We start from the raw sequence: 6,333 nt of genomic DNA, 5'->3' as shown, positions 1-6,333 counted from the left end.
CTAGCATGTAATACCATATCTCATGTAAAAGTTTGACATTTTTGTTGAACCTTTTAGCATTGCTGGGTAATAATTGACAATTTAACGGTAAAATGCTCTAAAAATGACACTCTTAGGTCTCAGATTCAGCAAGGATTTATTATACACTGGATATACAAGTACCTGATTTTTGCTGATTTCTCATGTTCTAGCTATGTCCGCAATTATTGTTCACTCTCCTTGCCTGATTAAATGATTTTTCGAAACATTTTAATTGCGTTTTTTATCGAAAATCACTCAATCAATTCCCAAAAGAGAGTCAAAATTTTCCTGTGAGAGTCAGATTTTTTTATTTAATTGCCAATTATAATGTTGTTATGACGTTTCAAGTTGTGAGAAAGATGCAAAAGATGCGTTGTGTATAAGCATGGAGGTAATAAAAATATAGATGGAGATACCACTCCTACTATTCTATTGTATTGTATCGTTGATAGCAAACTGTTGCTTTGGGCCATTAAGCCATTAATTTTGCTTTCGCTCATGGGAATACTTGAGTCGAAGAGAATTTGAATAAAATCACGCTACATTTTTAATTTGTTCATTGTGTGATGACAGTTTCGTTTATGAAACCAGAGATTTGGAAAAAGAGGATAAGAAATGCGCTATTCATCTATTTGAAGCTAGGCTGTAGAATCTTTTGTTTCTATTGAAATGTCTGCGGCCGATCGATTGTTTTCGTTCTGAACCAATCAGAGCGCTTGATTCGTTATGCGCACAAGACTAGAAGTACAAACAAAAAATGGCAGCCGTGATTGATATCGAAAGTGAATTTTTTTTTCTTTCTAAAATCGAGAATTTTGTTATTTTTTATAAGCACTTTTTTACTTTGGACAAGACTTTGGGTTGCGAGCCTTAAATAGTTTCTCAGCTTTATTTGTAAAAAATATTTTCCTTGCTGGATAATTTAGATACCAAAATAATTGAAATGTGTTGCGTTAGAATACAAACGAAGCTGGTAAAACTAGTTTATCATTATTCTCGGGCTAAAGTTTCTAAGAAACAATACCATAAAGGCCTCTTCAGTAGGGATAGCGAGGTTGAAAATAAAACCTTGGAGGACAAAAAAACAACAACAAATGTCAAAGAAAGAAAACGAAAAAAGAAGCGATGGCCATTCGTGATATCAATGCCAGGAGGTCATAAATACCATGAAAGCTTTCTTGTAAGAACTTTATGAGTTCTAGACAACAAAACATAAAATAATCTTACAATACCATTGAAAAAATACAAAAATTATACCGAAGACATCACCAGGGGATTTCCCCAGATATGTTAGAAAAAATATTATAAAAACATCGTAAAAATGAGGTAAAAAAAACTATGCATTTCCATCCAACCCAACAAATAATAGTGTATAAAAATTAAATATTCTTCCACAGTGTATATTATGTATATTTGAACAGATTTGAATTACAGATTGTCATTGTTAGTTTGTATTTTTTTTCAGTGCATAATATGACTTCGCTATTTCTCTGAATATAAATCTTCTTTGCAACTGCTGCAAAAGATTAAGAACAAAAAGACTTTTCAGTATAATTTAACTTCATTTATAGGCCTTTAAAACACCTCAAATCAATGTGTATTGCAGAGCATGATGAAAAATAGATCACCGTTGACTTTACTTGAAGTAAAAAGTTTGATATACAATAAAAACGACCAAAGCCTTTCCAACTATGTTCTTGAGTAGTACATTTCATACAGATTTTAAGACTTCAAAGCTGATTAAAAATTGGATTATTGCTCCATGAACACTAAATGCAAAAGGTGTTATGACTCCATGCTAAAAAAATTTAAATCTAAATTTGAAAAATATAGTTTAAAGATAACATCAGACTGAAAATATGAATATAAATTTAAATTATAGAAGCATTTCTGGCTCTTCCTGGTTTGTTTACATTTGGCAATTTTGGCCTACATGTTCCCTGATTTGATGACTTGTTTTGACCTGCTTCCCAAATTAAGGGATAGCTTCAAGGCAAAAGCCCCCAAATCAAAATATAGACAAATGAAGTAGACTTATCATCGCAGCACATATCCATATCATCTACCGTGAGATTGGGTAACTTGCATCAGTGGAGGCTAACATGCATAGCCCTCAAATGAAAGACCTGGCTGGTCATTAAAATACAACTACGCAGCTCCGCTCACAGCTCTACTCTACCATTTTTGTTTTGATTTAACTTTGTATTTCAATGACCAGCCAGGTCTTTCATTTGAGGGCTATGCATGTTAGCCTCCACTGATGCAAGTTACCCAATCTCACGGTATACCATGCAATATGTATTTATGCCTCAAAATTCAGTTTCCAAGGACAACCTGGATAAAAAACAAACATCGATCAATAAAGATTCCAAAAAGAAGTTGCATCAAAATCCACTTCGCCAGAGAACATTTACATAATAATGTGTATATCGAAATCCCCAATTTTCCATTGAACATTCTAATAATAAATATATCGACATCCATTTTTCAAAGGGCATACAGGTCCAACCGCTCAAATCCACTTTTTCCATAAATATAACATCAAACACCATAGAATTATTATTCCATCCTGCTTCTTTTGAGTCAAATAGATATAATACACGTAAAGTTTTAATACATCAGTTCCCACTCATCTTTTAGCAGTCCTTTTCTGCTGGCACTGCAGAGAACAGAAGTGACCGTCAACATTCAAAAATGTCTGAATCTTGAGTCAATCGTCGTTGCATCTGCAACCTGTACTTGGATGACCAATACTTCTATGGGACGGTGTTGTTAACAGTATTTCACAAAGAATATGATAACTAGCCTGAAAATATATAAAATGTAAATCTGTATATGAAATTACCCTAATCCGTTTAAATACAAAATGAAAATTCCACGGATTAAACAATATTTTGAGTGTAAAAGTACCAAAGCCTTGCACCTTCTAAATCATAATCCACTGACTGGTCAAAATCATGGCCCTTCAGGTAGTCACAATTTATAAATATCACATGTCAAAGTTTTTTTTTTTTTAAATGTTTTTGTTGTTGAAACCTTGAAATTTCCAACCCAAAAATCAATGGTTTCCCTAGATAAAGCTAAAAGTACAACAGAGGAAATCAAGTATACTTACTGAATTTCAATTCCATTACCATGGGGCAAGTTTTGCTTAAAATTACTTTTTTTTATCTAAAAGTTGAAGAAAAACAACAAAATTATCAATTGATTTTGCCCATCTTAAATAAAAATGCCAAGACGTTTTAGAGAGTGCCGGGGTAAACTAATACTTACATGATCACTATCAACCTTCCTACTACCCATAAAAATTATGTCTGCAACACAAAAAATTCATTCAGAGCAATACAAGCCAGAAAGAAATTGGTCCCAATTTTTCAAAATTTCAAGCATGCCTCATGTCCGCCATCTTTACTCCCAGAATATGGAATGATTTTCCTCGATTTTCTCAGGGGAAACCCCCAAAAGATCAAAAATTCACTCCCCAGTCTCTTTTTCACAAAGAACTCACTGGAAAGCTTTATTCAAGGACTTTTTTCTTGAACATTGGTTAACCTGTACGTAACGCCATTTTGTTTCGGCCTTCCTTCTTGCTCAACTATTCTACAGCCTTGCTTCTTCAAAGGGTGCCGAATTCAAAGGGAAAGAATAGGAAAACAGCGAGCGGCAGCGGCGTTTCTTATCCTCTTTTCCCAAATCTCTGATGAAACATAAGAAAACCTTGCAAGAATAAGCACAGAACATCGAATTTAAAATGTTCGCTGTTCAGGGAATCCTCGGCAATTTTTGTAAATTTTTACATATTTACTAATGCCAATCTTTCAACTATATTCTATCAAAATTTTGAGGCAGCTGCTATTTTAGATCTAAAGATATTTATAGCAAAGAACCTTCCACAAACAACAAAGAATTCGCAAAATTTGAAGAAGTTTACCTCTCGAAAGTTTCCCGATAAAATAAAAACTTCTTTTAAAACTATAAAGAAATTATTACTCGAAAAAAATTCGCATTTTACCTAAAAATACGAGGTTTCGTTGGACAGAATAACTTAAATTTAGTTCTTATAATCCATATCTTGACTGATTTTTGCTATCAAGGATTGGTAATCAAAGGAGGCCGATTTGAAAGAAATTTCTAAAGAGTTTTATGACTTCTCTGGCTATTACAGAAAAGTTGTTACAGTATGTGGCCCCCAAAACGGCGATCAAATTTGAAACTTTTCTCAAATCTAGGGGAAAAAAGATTTTACAAAGATTTTTGCTGCATGAAAACCTTTAACATCTCTACTTTATTTCCTGGAAGTTCTTTTTCAAAATTTTCAATTTCAACAATATTTTTCAATCGCTTAAAGATAGGTAGCTTTTTTCTAATGGCCCCCAAAACGGAGGTTTGAAATTTTAGCGATTTCTCGAGATATCTTTAAGATATGAATACAAAATTTTGACCATAGTTTTGAAATATGATTTAGAGGGTTTTGGGCATAAATTTATTTGATAAAATTTTTACAGTATACCCCTGGTTGTCAAAATGCAGGTTTGGGGCCCCCAAAACGGAGGTGTAGCTAAAATCAAATTATTAAGCCCGGTGGTAAAGGGGGAAAAACTATGAACATATTTGTGTTTTCCCTTAAATTTACGACCCGATGGATGTAAAATTTATGATTTTTATGAAATATTTCAAGATTTTCAATATTGCAAAGTCCAAACTGAAAATTTAGAAATTTTCAAAATGACAATGTTGATTTAACAACGTCTTAATCAAGTTTTTGAAAACAAATCTCTTTTGAAAATAGTTCCATTCATGTATGGAATAAGCTGTGAAAATTTTAGAAAAAAAGCTTAACTGAAACTGAAAATATTAAGCTTTAAAGATATTTTTCTCGTATATTTTGCAAAAAAATGACAGAATTTGCCGTTTTTGCTGATTCAGCGAAAAATTTTATATATAATGTTAATTTTTTGTTATAAATTATTAACTCAAGGTGATAGGAATAGAATTCCAAGATTTTTTGCTTTTTCTCATATTTAGAATTTTCGGTTTTGTCAATGCTGATTCTAGGGCTCCAAAATACTGGTTGACCTTCAAGATGCTATATCTTTTACCCAGCCTCTAAAGTCACAGATGTATTTGCATTTTCTGAACGGCAATAGGTGTAGAAAGTTTCCTATACCCCGTTTTCATAACTTATTTTCAATATCCAAGGAGCTAGAGTGAGTTATATGCAATTTTTATCTAATTTTGGTGTTAAAATATTTCCTTTAGACGCAAATATGTTATTTTGAATCCGTCTCAAACCAGCAAAAACATGCTCATTTTTAAGTATAACCATCATTCTTTCAAAATAAACAAAAATCGTTTAATTCTGATAAATCTACAAGTCAGAATCTTCATTTTAATGAAAACCTCCGTTTTGGGGGCCGTCTCCGTTTTGGGGGCCATATACTGTACTTCATCTATTTTTTATTACCTCTATGGTATAAGAAATTGAATGTTGACACCGAAAATTTTCAAACTTCAACTACAAAAAAACCACCTTGCCACCACGTGACTCCAAAAGATTTTCACACCACAGTGACACCAAGACACTCAAGTCTAATGTTTGTTACTTTTAGCTTTTGTGGTAACAATTTTGGAAAGATATTCCCAATTGAAAATCTCGTGTTACTATAAGCATTTTGTTTGATTTCTCTTGTCTAATGATGTTTTTCTCACATTACATTTAACAAATGTATCCGGCTTGGAATTCTAGGCTTACTTTCAAAGTTTCTTCCCTGCAAAGGTACGAAAAGAAAACGCTAGAGAACTTTTTTAAAATGAGAATAATAAACATTTAAAAAAATCAGAAACATTCGAGCCGCCATGACAGTTGTCCTTTGCGGACAAAGCTTGAACATCAATTGTTTTCTGAAACAAAGGAAATACAATGGTCGCTCCCCACCGTTTTATAAGTCATTTATCCACTGTATCCAGTGTCTCTTATAATTCCTTGGATTCAGTTGCCAAATTCCATGATGGTGGTATTCTTTTATTCTTAGCATATTCTATTCGAATTTTTTTAAAATTCGAATATTCTTATAAAGTATATTCTTATAAAAAAAGCGTGCAGTTTCACACGGAACAGAAAACCCCCCCCCCCAGTAAGAATAGGGTTGATCCTATCAGACTTGATCAGACTAGGCTGAGAACATACATAGCCTTGAAACCATTATACCCCCCAAATCGAAAAATCCGATTAGATAAAGTAGAAATCCTGAAAATATCATTCTCATCCAAACTTTAAATTCTGCAAAACGTTAAAATACCGGGAAATGCCAA

The 6,333-nt window shown here is 32.8% G+C and overlaps 1 long non-coding RNA gene across 1 annotated transcript; it reads right to left on the bottom strand.

Annotated features, from left to right (window-relative positions):
- Positions 1-2,520: 2,520 nt before the first annotated feature.
- On the bottom strand, positions 2,521-3,194 carry LOC136809323 (uncharacterized). Its single transcript, XR_010846966.1, has 2 exons — positions 3,137-3,194; positions 2,521-2,827 (listed from the first exon to the last, which is right to left on the bottom strand). It is a non-coding gene; the product is annotated as an uncharacterized lncRNA (long non-coding RNA).
- Between the last annotated feature and the right edge of the window lie 3,139 nt (positions 3,195-6,333).

This window comes from Clytia hemisphaerica, unplaced genomic scaffold (assembly GCF_902728285.1).
Source record: "Clytia hemisphaerica strain Z4C2 unplaced genomic scaffold, Clytia hemisphaerica genome assembly, whole genome shotgun sequence".
Taxonomy (NCBI): Eukaryota; Metazoa; Cnidaria; class Hydrozoa; order Leptothecata; family Clytiidae; genus Clytia; species Clytia hemisphaerica.
Note: the sequence above shows the minus strand (reverse complement) of the source record. Positions and strands in the feature narration are given on the sequence as shown.